Below are 15,839 nucleotides of genomic sequence, written 5' to 3'. Positions count from 1 at the left end.
TCTTGATAAGGATTAAAAATAATCTTGATAACTAATAAATAATTATGATTGAACTCATTTTTACCTGTCTGCCAAGTAGCCCCTATAGTTTGATACTAGATTCATATATAAAAGATTGATAGATAACAATGACAAAAGTGAAATAGATAGGGGAGAAAGCACTAAAAAGTATAAGTATTCATGTTTTTCTCCCCTACAAGGAAATTATTACTTGAAAAGAGACAAGTTCCAGATTAAAGTACAATTGGCAAAAATGCTCCAAAACAATGATTTCCAAGAAATCCTAACCCTACTCATCAGTTTAAGTGACCATTTTCATAAGGATAAGCATTGATGCAATGCATGCTTGTGGAACATATAAAGTGGTGCAAGATTTGGTGGGACCATGCAAATGGGAGAAGGGAATGGTCAATGGATGAGAAAAAAGGAATATCAAAGCAATCTACACTTACAAAATTGTTGAGATTAAATAATCCTATTTCTAAAGCATGCATGGGAATGGGATGCTTTTGTAGCAGTGTAAATCAGAGACTTTGATGCTCTTTCCTCATCAAAATAGTAAGATGTTGAATTTGAAGGTTTTTATGGTAATTTTTCTTGAGTTTTTGTGTGGTTTTGATGTGATTACATATGGTCTCAAGGTAGGTATCTAATGGGCATGATCATGAGACGTAATATGGTGTAAATGTTGACATGTAAGAAAGTCTACATAAGACCTACAGGAAGGATGAATTTCAATAACATTGATTTTGTTTAGAAAAAAGTTATTATTTTTTTTGCAGTTGAGCTTTGCTCCCACATAATGCCTTTCACTAGGTGTTAAATCTTTCAAGCGAAAGCTTCCTTCTTCTGTCTTAGTTCCTATGTTTTTCTCTTCTTTTAGCATCTTCCTCCCTCTTTTCTCCTTCAACTAAGTTTGTCAAATGTAGGGTTTCCTTGAATAGACACTGTATCACACAATAATGTAGAACTCTAAAGTACCGTTTGATAAACTTAAATTAAGTTCTGCTTCTTAAACTGAAAAATACGATCTGAAAATTATGTTCTGTTTGATAAACTGAAAAATAAGCTCTGAAAATTATGTTCTGTTTGATAAACTGAAAAATAAACTCAGAAAATTAAGTGCTGAAAGCTTGCTGAATTATATTTTTGAAATAATTTTAATAATATTTTAGTCAATGTCAAAAGAAATTTTAATGCACCACCACTTTTATCATTCAGCCTTCAGCACTAAATGAAGGGAGGGAAGCTGAAAAGAAGGCTTATGTTTTTAGTGAAAATTAATTTAAGTTCTTAATAATTTATATTTGTCAAACGATCTGAATCATATAAGTGCTGAAAATAAGATTTATCAACACTTAACTCTTGAATTTCAAATTGGTCATTTAATCCTTTGTTTATGATTATCAGGTGGCATTGAATCTGTAATTAGTTAAGGATTTTCTTAATAACTTATGAACACTTAATGGATTACCTATTCAATTCAAATAGGATTGAAACCTGTACATCAGCAAGAATGAGAGGCTGGGTGCCAGCTTTAGTAGGGCAACCACTAACCGGCTCAACTAATGCATGAGATGTAATTGCCTAAAAAATTCATTTTCTTGATGATAGTCACTGTTCGTCCAGTAAGTATGTGCAATCACAACAATATATAAGGTATAAAAGCAGTATGCTAAAAGTCCATAATTAATATCTACTATGATTCAACCACTATTGAGAATATAACTTTGGCGAATGAAGTGATGAATTACTTGTAATGGACAATGAGAAGCTCGTCATACTACAAAGGATGGCCCAACGTCTGTCAATGGATTACGAACCCAAAAGGATGAATATTCCTTGAAGAAAAATTAAAAGTAAAATTAAGACAAACTTATTTGGTTCATGGTGGTGTGTGATTATCTTTAAAAGGGAAGACAATGAGAGAGATTTAATTGCATGGATGGTAGAGGAGTACAATTAAGCCGGTGAAATGTCGTTTTTTCACACAAAGTCATGTGGGTTAGTAAGTCTACATGTTGAATATGCCATTATTACTATTAATTGTGAGTTTTGCTAATGTTCCTGCCTTCACGGAATGTTAGCAATATGTCTTCATGCCCAATCATTAATTTGTTCAATATTACAATTGGGAGCAAGTCATGATGCAAGAATCACGAAAGAATGTGTTAGGTATGTTCAAAAGACCGAACGGCATAACCATTCATTCATACAACTATTCTTTGGTCTTAATAACAGTCTTTCACTCATCACCTAGTTGTATTTAAATCTAATGGTAGCCGCTCCTTAAATCTAATTAAGAAAATATTTTTACGTCATCAAGCCTGTATAATATATCGTTCAGCCGTGGTATAAGAAATCTGTATTTTATGGTAATCTTATTGATCGCTCAGTTGTCGACATACATTCGCCTAACTCTCATTTTTCTTATGAGTTAATAAAGCTGGTACGGCACATGTGCTCATGCTTTCTCAGATAAGACCCTTATGGATCAATTCCTTCACTTACCATTGTAGAATATCACATTCTTTTAATTTGGACTCATCCGATAGTGGTGATGATTAAGTAAGCTGGACCCAGGGACAAGGTCGATATGGTGCTGAGTATCTCGCATGAGATACAATCTATCGGGAAGGTCATCAGGCCAAATTTCTTTGAATTCATGTAGTAAGGGTTTTAGTTTCTCAGAAATGATGGTGGGTTCGAGTTCCTTCCCATTTATAATTAATGCATAGGCTTATCTTGTTTCCTTGGATTCCTCCATAAGTCTCATACAATTAAGAAAAAATGGTTCTCCACTTTAGAAGTTTCGAGTAGCTCATCTGGATCTATAGGGCCAGTATGGTTTTTTGGCCGTCATTGATGAAGATGTACACATTATCTCACCCTCTTTTAGTGGCATCACGATTGAATTGTCATAGTCAACCGACTAGAATGTGACAGGCCTCTATGTCAAACAACATCACATACTATTTGGTCTTTATAGTATTTGCCAATTAAAAAAGATATAGCGCACTATTCAGTTACATTCATCTCGCTAACTTTCTTAATTCAACCGATCGTGTATGGGGAGGGGCGACACTCCATTTCTAGTTACAATTTCTCCATCATGACCTTATAGACGATGTTCTCGCTGCTTCCACTATTGATGATCACATTGCAAGCTTTTCGATTCACCATACACATAGTTCGGAAGATGTTATGTCGTTGTGGGTGTACCTCTTTTCTTGGTGCATACAATAATTGTCTTATGACGAGTGACTCGCCATGATCCTATGGAACCCATTCTATCTCATCCGCTTCATCCTCTGTGGCGTGCTCCAATCCATCAATACGTAGGTCTTCATCAGTGTTTTCAGCACTACCAGCATTGATGGCGAGGTTCGCCACTTGTTGAGGGGGGTAAGTGTTTGATAAGTGACCCGGTTTACCACAATGATATCAATGGCCGGGCCTTGGCCGGCCATAGGGGTTCGAGATCCTGCTCAGACTAGCAGCAGTCGTTACGCCCTTTTGGGGCTAACTTTCCCACTTTCCTAATCTTGGTTCGTGGGTATATGAGGTTGAGTGCGCGCTCCTACAGGTTTTTTCCTTTTGACCTATGAAGTTACCTGGGATGGACTTGCCACAATGACCCTGATGGTAGAACAGGTCCATGTGTTGAGATGCTCAAGCTGCGTTTCTGATCGGGTAGCCAACTTTGCATCCTTCATCGTCCACATGGGCTACATCTGGACCCAATCCTGGATCGTCATATGCAATCCACCATTGAATTGAGTGACTTGTTGTGATTCTTTTAAGATCAAATCATTATGTGCCGCTAAGCGGTAGAATTCTTTTGCATAATCTGTCACCGACTGACTAGCCTGTCGACGATTTTGATATTGTTGAATAGTACCTGATTGTATTCACTAGAGAGGAATCGCGCACGTAGCAACTGTATCATTCGTTGCCATGTGTGGATATGTATCTTCATCTGTCTCGTCCGTGTGAGTTGCAGTTGCTCCTACAAAGCTAAAGCTCCGCTCTTCAACTTGTAAGTCATAAGCTTGACCTTCTTTACTTCAAAAATTTCTATATAGTCAAAGAATCGCTCAACTTTAGAATGTCAATGGAAGAAATCTTCAATGCAAAATTGGCCATTGAAGTTAGGAAGATCAACCCTTATCTTGAATTCTCAATATATTCGATCTGCTCGATCACCGCCTTATCTGGGATATTAGAGGATCATGTCGTCAACTTCCTCCTCGTTGGATCCCACATTCTAATGAATGATCATGTGGTTCACTGCCGACACCATCTTGCGATCAGTGCGATTACGAGTTCCAACATCTATTTGGGGCAGATTATTGCCATATACACGGAAACTACCTTAGGGCGTCTGTCATGCAATCAATGGAAGCTTGGAGCCCTTACATGACTTGCCGATTCTCTCACTGGGCTGCTTCGAAAGCCGTTACTATTAAAGGTAAATTCTCTTGAGCACCATCCACAAGAATATTGCACGACCTGTCGTTAGAAGCCATAGATCCAACGAGAAAGCCTCGCTCTGATACAAACTAACACAAGGATGGACGTAATGAGGTCGAGCACCGTCTTCCTCAGGGATAACTACTCCGAGTCCACGGAATTTTTTTGGACTCCTCACAGAGATTCCTCGAATTTATGAGGGAAAAGAAATAAATTCTAATAAAAGTAAAAAATAACTTGATTGATAATAAAAATGAGTTTACAATCCTTTAAATAGTGATATCAATCCTAGGAAGAAGTTTCATAATCAAATTTCATAGTAAACTTACTATTTGTAGATGATCATGATTTTTACTAGAATTTATAGTTTTCGGCCAAAAATAGTTAGTGTCCAATTTGTCCTAACCACGTTATTCCTCTAATTTTTCTAAGCCATTTTCATGTTGTGCACAACTCCTAAACTCAATGGATCAAAAGTTGTGATCGAACTAAAACTTACTATAAATAATAAAATTGGAAATAAAATGGATTTTCGACCTTCGAGCTAATAGAATCTCGCAAATTCGGCATGGGCAATCCGACATAGTGGGTTGGTTGGCTAAAGTAGCTTCTCCTACCCCAAAATCATATATGGTACATCAAATAACTAATGCAGGAATGAACGGGATGAGGTCGATCATCATCTTCCTCAAGGGGATAACTGTTCCGAATCCACGGAGCTTCTCTGGACTCCTCCCAGAGACTTCTCAAATCCACGAGAAACAAAGAAAAAAAAGAAAAAAAAAATTCTATAAATTTGTAATTTGATTAATGAATGAAATAAACGAGTTTACAACCCTTTAAATCGGTATATGAAGCCTTAGAAGAAGTTTCGAAATTAAACTACAGCAAAAATTCATAACTTACTATAAATAGTAATTTACTATTTATAGTAAGTGTCCTATGTGGCTTAACTACATTATTCTCCTAATTTTTCTAAGCACTTTTCATGTTGGACACAACCCTTAAAGTCCAACGGATGAAGAGTTACAATCAAATTGAAACTTACTAAAAATAGTAAAAACAGAAATAAATAGGGAATTCGACCGTCGATATGATCAAATTTCGCAAATTCGGCGTGGGCAACTCGGAAATGCTGGTTGGTTGGCTAAAGTTGCTCATCATACCCCAAAATCATATATGACATGTCGAGTAACTCATTCCAATTTGTGAGATATGCCTGTTTTAAAGGGTTGTAGACTCGTTTATTTCATTCACCAATCGAATTACAAATTTTATAGAATATCTTTTTATTTTGCTTATTTTTTTTTTCCTTGTGGATTCAAGAAGTTCCTTTGAAGAGTTCGAAGAAGTTCCGTGGATTCGGAACAGTTATCCGGTGGAGGAAGATGGTGCTCGATCTCATGTCCTTCCCTTCGTCAATAACTCATGTTAATTTGTGAGATATGTCTATTTTAAGGTTCTGACGGTCCAGAGCATTTCCGCCTCCGATCGGGCCTTCTCCGGTCTATCTTGGCTATGAAATTATCCGTGGCCCACTCTACATCATATTTGCATCACTAGCAACCTTAAAGATACTCCAACCTTGGTGAAGTTATTTAATGTAGAGATTATCATAGGTGGGCATGAGAGTTGAACAAGTGCTCCATTAATAGTCGATATATGTACATTTTCCATTGTGTTTGGATGAAGTCAAACTAGAATATGTTAGAAAGGAAAATGTTCAAATAGTAGCAAGACAGATTGTTATAGGTGGGCAGGGGTTGAACAAGTTGTGCTCCATTAATAGCCGGTATATGTACATTTTCCATTGTGTTTGGATGAAGTCAAACTAGAATATGTTAAAAAGGAAAATGTTCAAATAGTAGCAAGACAAATATGTAATGACAAACTTATTTAAACAATTGCAAATGTAATAATTCAATTGTTTGACAAATATGATTTCTTGTTGAAATGAGGTGCCTATGGAGTCACTTTCATTGAAATAGTTTGTACTCTCGGTAGTTTATATTAGTGTGGCAAGTTCCAGCCTGCTATTCCTATGATACAATCACCCGTATTGCTTTAATGAGAGAGAAGATTTGTTATAGTAAAATCTTAAGGGCATATTTGAATACACCTTTGTAAGTATTTTTTTTAAATTTAATGGTAACAAATAAGTTACTTTTTAAATAAAATTTAGTTTATCAATCACCTTTGTAAAAATAGCTCACTAACTTAAAACTTCAGTTATGAAATTTTTGGTTTTTAACTTTTTACCCGTCTTTTCTCTTTCTTATCTCTTTTGGGATGGATGGTCCGTATCAAAGGTGTCTCCACATGTACACATGATAAATGGACCAATTGAATGTGAGGCCCATACAATGGACAGTCCACATCAAAGGTGGGCCCTATATGATGGATGACCCACATCAAGGTGGGCCTACATAATAGATGGTCCACATTAAAGTTTGACCCTTAATGATGAATGGTCCACATCCAAAGTGGGCCATATGATGGGTAACCCACTTCAAAGGTTGGGCCCACACAATGAATGGTCCCCATCAAATGTGAGCTCCACATGATGAGCAATGGACATTGAAGGTGGACCCCTCGTGATGGATGACCTATCTCAAGGTGGACCACATAATGGATGGTTTACATCAAATGTCAGACCCTAATGATGAATGCCCCACATCCAAGGCAGGCCTTGCACGGTGGAGAACTCACTTTGAAGGCGGTCCTACAAGATGGACAATCCACATTAAAGGTGGGCTCACTTAATGGACAATTAATGTTGATGGTGGGCTCCACATGATAGATGACCATCATCAAGGTAGGCCTCACATAATGGACAATCCATATCAAAGGTCTGCCCCTCATGATGAATGGCCTACATCTACAGCAGGCTCCATATGATGGAGGCCCATTTTGAAGTTGAGCACTGCATGATGGACGGTTCACACTTGTATGATGGGCTATCCACATCAATGTCCCATATGATGGACAACCTACATCCAAGGTAGCCCTGCATAATGGATAGTCTACATCGAAGGTGAGCCTTACAAGGTGGATGGTCCATATTGAAGGAAAGCCCCACACGGTAGATGGTTTACATTGAAGGTAGGCTCAAGGTGGGTCCAACATGATAGACTAAGACATCAAAGTTTGTCTCCACATGAAGGACGAGATATTAAAGGCAGATCTTACATAAAGAAGTAAAAATTGGAATAAATTTTAGTGATGTATGTGGAACATCTACCCCATCAGTTAGATGCACCATTCCATGGTGGGCCTAGGGCTTAAAAATCAAGTCAATCCGTACTTTGGTGGGCCACACCACATACAAAAGTTGAGAGAGGTTACCCTCCATTAAAACATTCATAATCATTTGTTGGGCCCACCGAGATGTGGTTCACAAATCCAGCCCATCCATTATGTGTGTCCCACTTTGATGAGGGGTCAGACCAAGTTTCAGATGCATCCAAATTTTAGGTGGGCCCCACCAAGTGCTCTTATATGTTTTAGGCATGTCTTCACATGATTTTAGATGGTATGGCCCACTTGAGTTCCGTATAGGGCTGATTTTTGGGATATCCCATAATTTAAAGGGGACTCGTCAAATGCATGGTGTTAATGTTCGACATACATCATGGGCCATATATATATATATATGGGAAAAGGTACTATGCGCTCGACCTCACAATAAGCTCTTGTGAGGTCGAGCTGTGTGGGCCCCACTGTGATGTGTGTCGACCATCAACACCGTGCATTTGATGGGTCCCCTCTAAATTATGGGATATCCTAAAAATCAGCCGTATACGGAACTCAGGTGGGCCAAACCATCTAAAATCATGTGAAAACACCGTTAAAACATATAAAAGCACTTGGTGGGGTCCACCCGAGTTTTGAATGTTATTGAAACTTGGTCTGAACCCTCATCCAAGTGGGGACACACATAGTGGATAGGCTGGATTTGCAAACCACATCTCGGTGGGCCCAAAAAATGATTATGAATGTTTTAATGGTGCACGGCCCCTCCCCACTTCTGTATGTGGTGTGACCCACACAAGTAAGGGATTGACTTGATTTTTGAGACCTAGGCCCACGATGGAATGGTGCATCTGACTGATGGGGTAGATGTTCGAAACGGATCATGGTGGGGCCCACACAGTTCAACCTCATGGGACGGACTCGTGAGGTCAAGCGCATTGTACCTTTTCCCTATATATATATATATATATATATATATATATATAACTTTATAAAATACCTCAAAAACTTCTCTTCATCCAATGTAGTGCCATCTTTTGCATGACAAGTAAAAGATATACTTTTTTAATTTCGACTCTTTTTTAGTGAAATTATTGTTAATTTCTTCTTTTCTATTTTAAAAATACTCCAACATAGCGTGGATATGAAAAAGTAATAAGACATTCTTTGAGAATGAAAAACTAGGAATTCAGATTTTCCTTCCTTTTTTTGTCTGAGATTTCAAAGACCTTTTCTTTTCGCTAGATAAAAAGCTGGAAGTCTACAGAAACCAATGCCATTTGCACAGTTTTTGTCACTCCATCACTTGTCACTGTCGCAACTCACATCACATGGCACATGGGTAATTTTTGTCCTCCTGTTTCACAACATAATGCCCCATATTATTATTATTATTATTTGAGCTGATTTTGCATATGGAACGACTCAAGATTCAGTGTATGTCGCCACCGAGTGGACAATATGTTAAAATGGTCTAATAATTTCAACTGTATATTGATACTACCGTTATCCCATAATCATGCTTCAATATTGTCCAACCCAACCTTTGATAGTTACGGGGCATTTGGCGCATGGTATTAGATGAGATTAGGTGGGATGGAATTGCACTTGGTAAGTGCCAATTCCACTCAATGTTTGGGAAGAATGGAAAAGCTTGGAATTAGATTAGATGGAATTGCATTGGGTCTTGTACCAATTTCAACTCATATGTTACGTGAATCTGCCATCCATCCCACCATAATCCGTTGCATATCCCACCGGCCACGGCCTATTGAGATTAGTGGGATGGATTGCACTTGTTAGAGCTGCCAAAACCAATGTTAGAATGGATTAAAGCTCATGGACTCCTAGCATGAGAAATTGCGGGCTTGAATACCAATTTACCATTGAAAACTTCTATTGGGTTAGATAAGTTTTAGGATCGGCATCATTTTTAGGCTCATATTACAACCAATAAGAATGGAATTAAGCTTGGATCCATAGAAAGGATTGATGAGTCTCTGAAAACTACTGTGTAATAAGTTTTATCCGCCCATTTTGGCTCACTTCCACACCTCAATTCTTTCCCAATGCATGGCAGAGACCCCGTTAAAAATTGGAATGCTAAGCCAATGCTGAAACAGTTTGAATCCTAATTGAAAATTTCTTCCTTTTTTTGGGTTTGTAAAGCCTTCACTCAATGTTAGCCACCCCCACTAGGGATCGACACCAAGACCTCAGGTGTTGAAATGAGGTATCTCCACTCAGTCTGCCAGTTGAGCTATGGATCTGGGTGTTTATACAATATAGGGATGGTATCTCCACTATTGAAAATTTCTTTCCTTGTTCCTAATGCATCTGCGGATAGGGATGGTCACAATCATCTATTCAGCTTAAGGGTGTGTTTGGACAATCACTCGTCCTGGGATTAGACCGACTTACGTCGATTATGGAAGTCTATCCATCCCTATAGCCTGTTTGGAATGGTTGGTAGGTGTCGTCTCAGCCGCCCTCGTAAACATAGCCGGCATAATTGACGGATTCAGACGATCGGCTGTGAGATTTCAGTCATCCACTACAGGATATGGGATGGGATGGATGAGACGAGATAAGTCGGGCGGGTGTCTCTGCAAGTAGGTTTGATAGAGGATAGACTGAGAATTTTCAGCGAACGGTTTAGTATTTAAGGAGGTGAGATGCTGGATATGGGTTCTCCAAGCTTCTTAACCTTTCTCTAGTGCAGTCGATCTTCTTCAACCCTTTTGGCGAACTCGGTTGGAAACTTTGGCCATAGCAGGTAAGTCCGTCTATTTTCCTTGATTTGAATGTATGTGGATTTTGTTAAAATAGTATCCATGGGTTGCATGGCCTGTTTGGTGGGCGGATTCGAATGGATTGCAAGTGATTGGAAGGGATATTCTGGAATTGGCTGTGCATGCAAAACAGATCCTCGGATCTGCTGAAATAGCTATAACAATCCCACGAATTTTTATTACGCACTGAAACTGTTTGTACATATGAATCAATGGAGATTAAAGAAGGATGGAGATGCCAGGTCCACTATATTGTCGGGTGGGTTACAAATATCAACTTGCTGGGCCTGTTTGACAGGCTGATTCGAATGGATTGCAATGGATTGTCGGGCCTGTTTGAAAATGTTTGTACATATGCATTAGTGGTTTTTTGAGATGAATGGAGATGCAGATCCCCATTCGAGTCTAGGGGTTCAAAAATAAAGGGCAAAAAATATTTTCAGTTTGAAAAAAAATTAAAAGAGTAGGAATTTCAGGCACAACCCACATTCACATCCATATATGTATGTACAATTCGAATGTGTTGAACTAGATTCACAAGTCCATGTTATGCCTGGATTACACCTACAAGTAAGTATACCTGTATTCGACTCACATGTACTATGTATGTGCTTTATCCTGGAATTAAATTTCCATGTATGCGTGGATTATAGTCAAATGTCCATGTATGCCTGGATTACACCATCAACCATTTGTTTGTTTTGTATATACTAGGATTAGATCGTCACATCTATGTATTTATGTATGGATGTATGAATATGTATGTATGTGTGCATTGGACTAGACCTAAAGAGGCAAGAAACAAGTGAATGAGACCCATATCCATTATCTACTTGTCTGTGTATGTATGTATGTATGTATGTATGTATTGGATTGGATTCCATTATGTATTTGTCTATGTATGTATGTATGTATGCATGTATGTATATACTGGATACATGTAGATTGGATTGGACCCTAATCCATTTTCTATGTAGGTACTGAAATAGGCTCACATCCATATTATGTGTGCATGTATGCCAGGATTGTCTGCACTGAACACAGTCCAACTTCCAGTAAATATGATTAAAACATGACTCAATACACATATTCAATATATTTATATTCTAATTTGTGTAAGTGAGGCCCATGGGTAACAGATTAAAGTATTTGGTTTGATGGCTCATGAGCGGTAATTGGGGTTCCCCTTGCATTCGTAATATTCCTTTCTTTTCTTTTTATGGATTGGCTGTGGAGTGATGGGGGGGTCAGCCATAGCTAGGTATTTCTATTCGTTTCTCTCTTCCATTTCTGATAAATTCAAGTATATGTATGTACAAACATTATGTTAATTATGACAGGATCTGTTTGATATGGATTTCTGATTATGGACTTGGAATAACTTTTTTTGGTATTCTGGACATGTTACATTTGATAGAAACTACGTATTCAACTATTTAAGTTAGATATGTTGTGGAATTTTACCTCTATTATTATAGATTCATAGCTTGGTTATAATCGTATGCCTAGATTAGATGATTAATTCGGATATTGCCGAAGGATATCATGGTTAGTTGATAAATTTGATGTTCTGCTATTATCCAGATCTCTAACGGTACGTAATCCTAATTAATTATTTAACAACTTAGCAAATACACACTGATCGCACCTCTCAGCTCCCATCTGTTTGAATTTGTTTTTACCTTCTAATTTACCAGAAACACTTCAACGCTCTAGGTTTTATGAATTGCATATCCTCATGTTTATCTGAGTTTATTGTACTTGTATTTATAGATGGAGAAAGAAAAATATTACGTTATATTCGTTGGTTGTCAACCAGGCATATATCTATCTTAGGAGGAAGTCAGATTAGAGGTAGAAGGCTAAAATGGGAGTATGCATCGAGCCTTCAAAAACATGAAAGAAGTGTTTGTCTTTTGGGAAAGTCGCTATGGCAATTCAATTGCCTAACTAGCTATAAGATGAACCACATATGATGGATGTGTATCAAACTCTTCTGACCATCTCAATATAAGGAGGACATCTTGGTCGTCAACCCAACAGACGTCACGGGCCATGATATCTCGGGCTACTTCGACGGATGAGATCAAGATGTCCTTTGGTGAGAGAGTAGTAGTGTTTATTACGGGCATCGTGATTATGTTACTTGTCCTGTATATTATTATTAGATTGTAGTGTATTTTCTGATGGACAATGTAGTAATTGTTGCGAACTCTACTAACACTTATTTCAAGATCTCCATTACATGATGCTTCATGTGATACTTCTTTTTTGCTTTAGTTTGATCCATGTAATTGTTGCCATGCCACATTGAAAGTCAAAATGCTGACACCCATCAACGATGACTTCCAGATTATTTCTGGAGTCCACTGTAGGTAGCATATGTCATCTTATCCATTCATCTGACTCTTCTCACATAGATGCAAGGACACACAAAAAATCAATCTATTCGATAACTCATGTGGGCCACACCATATGTATATGACGTTTAAGATTTTATTCATCTGCTTATACCTTTCTCACACGCTTGGTCACACCATATGAATATGAAATGACTACTAGCACCCAATGGACAATGCAATCTTATTCATGTTCACCCAATATGGCATGGGATAGAAACTCACCCCTCTCTGCGTGGCTGGGACATTGATTAGGTTGGCTACAGATTGACTACTACCACTAACACCATCCATGTATGGCGTTTGGTCGTTGCGCTGTGGGCCCCACCATGATGTATGTGTTTCATCCATTTCGTTCTTTTATTTTCAAGCATTTGATACTTTTAGCACTTGATCCCAAAAAGGAAAGGATGGGATTTAAATTTGAGGTGGACCACACTGCATGAGAACAATAGTGATTGGATTTTATCCATTAAAATCCTCTTAAGGCTCACTATACTGTTTATTTCATCTTCCACTTGCTTGTTTATATCATATAGGCCCAGATGAAGGGAAAAAAATTACCGTCTTAGCTTGTACAAACACTTTTATGGCCCCTTTTGGAAATGTGTAATGGTCAACCGTCATTCATCACTGTTTCCTATAATGTGGTCCACTTGAGATTGGGAAATACTTCATTCATGGCCCTATACCTTAAAATCATCTATAAATTTAGATGGACGGCATGGATGAAACACAAACATCATGGTGGGGCCCACAGAGCATCAATCAGCAGCCGCTAGGAAAGTAGAAGGCGTAGGATTATCACAAGTCCATGCCATACCCAAACACATGCCTGCTGAAATTGTAGGATTACACCAAATCCCACTGCCATCCCAAACACGTCTGGATTCCATCCTGGAATTCTGGTAATTAAGTGGAATTACCAAACATCCACTGACACCACCATCGTTACCTTAAAAACAATTCCAATCCTCCTAATCCCATGGGATTGGTTCGGCCAAACAGGCCCTAAGTTCCTTAGAGCGGTCCCCATGGCATAGAGCCCACAACATGAATAGTTCTTATCACTGGACGACTCAGGCAAGTGGCCTTAGCAGGCAATGACACATATTCGATCTGGAGCTGTGACAGGGCAAAACAAACTCAGTTCCTTTGTCCCAAGGCTGCCATGTTCCTTATCCAGGTCGCATCCACATGAGCCATCCGGCCCACTGAAAACTTACAATTTCAACCATCAAAATTTCTCATCCTCGATTTTCACTCGTAGTGAAAAAATTACAAATGAGAGAAACAAGGGACTCTGCATGGCCCAGCTATTTTGATAGGTAGTTAACATCTTTCGGTGATTAAAACAGTTAATTTTGGGTTCTATTATAATGGGCCATGTCCAAAATCTCCCTCATCTGATGATCTTAACCATTGATTGTGAACCGTTTGCCACATTTTCTGAATTTCTATTTGTAAGCTGCAAATCAGACTGTTAATTTGTGTTGACCAATGGCGGAGATTCCACGGCAAGTCATGCCCCATCATGGAATCTGAATTATGTGGGGCCCACCCACTAGTTCAACTGTTAGGCCAAGGAAATAGAAAAAGACCCATGTGGCTTTGGCCGAGTAGCAGGTAACACCTCTTCAGGAGTCTTCCTTATCCATCACAAAATGAATTAAAAAAAATATATATACAAAACAAGAAAACAAGAAAAAAGGAGAACCGATCACCAACAGACAACGATAGTACAACTTATCTTACCATAACATCTCCTCCTCCAGCATGCCACTTGTGTAAGCCATCAGTACAAATGAAAACGATTGGTCCATCTAGGAAGATCGCGTTATCAAAAACCAAGCTGATGGGCTACCTAAGTGGGGCCACACCTGTAGGTTGAGTCAGACTGTCAGTTTTCCATTGACTCCATGTGTGGCCCACATAAAAAGTAGGACGAGCCTTATTTTTGTAACAGGTGATCTTCATGGTAGGGCCACCGGTTTGATGGCAGTGATATTTTAAATTGTTGGTGAAAAAGGTCGCACGGTACGCGAAGTTACGGTACCAAGCCTGTAGATGATCAGTTACTCGAGGAAGAAATTGTACAGTAACCCGGAAATCAATGGCTGGGGATGCTCCAGACAGTGACACAAATCAATTGTAAAGGCTTTCTCACTTACATCCCTGCCCAAGAAAAAGGTATGTGGTTGGGGAGAGAGAGAGAGAGAGAGAGAGAGAGAGAGAGAGAGAGAGAGAGCCGTTGGGACGCAACAAGTGGATGTGTGGGGGACACACCAGCCCCAGCAATAACCCTTAAATAATTGAGGGCTACAGGTAACAGATGAGGAAAATAAAAAGAGTTAGAGGACAAATGCCCTCCCCATCTCTCTCATTCACCATATCCCTAGCCTTTTAATATTTTCAAACAACTTTTTTCCTTTTCCCCATCCATTAATCAAACGCTTAGGAACAACTTTTGTGAAGTTGACCCTTGATGTGTAATTTAAAGTAGATTAGCCATTAATATCATTTCAAAGTGTTTATTTAAACTAGAGTTACTACTTATTTTTCTATGTACCATACAGTAACTGATGGTAAATTAGTAATGATAATCTTTTATTGTTTGGAAGAGGGTATAATCAAGAGTACTTCAATTATTTTCAGAATTACCTCTTTGAAAACTAGATGAGCATGTGTGGGTGAAATATGTGGGTCCTATCTTGACATATGTGTTTGATCCAGGCCGTCCATCTGTTTTACCATTTCATTTTAGGGAATGAGCTAAAAAATGAGATAGATTATAACTTAAAGTGGACCCTACCACAGGTGAAATCATCCATAGGTCTAGCAGTGATGTGGATCTATGATCTATGATCCAACCTATTCATATGGTCACATAGATATGGATGAAGGGAAAACACAAATATTAGCT

Source organism: Magnolia sinica, chromosome 1 (genome assembly GCF_029962835.1).
Source record: "Magnolia sinica isolate HGM2019 chromosome 1, MsV1, whole genome shotgun sequence".
NCBI classification, from domain to species: Eukaryota; Viridiplantae; Streptophyta; class Magnoliopsida; order Magnoliales; family Magnoliaceae; genus Magnolia; species Magnolia sinica.
The sequence above is the reverse complement of the archived record's forward strand: the minus strand, read 5'-3'. Positions refer to the sequence as shown.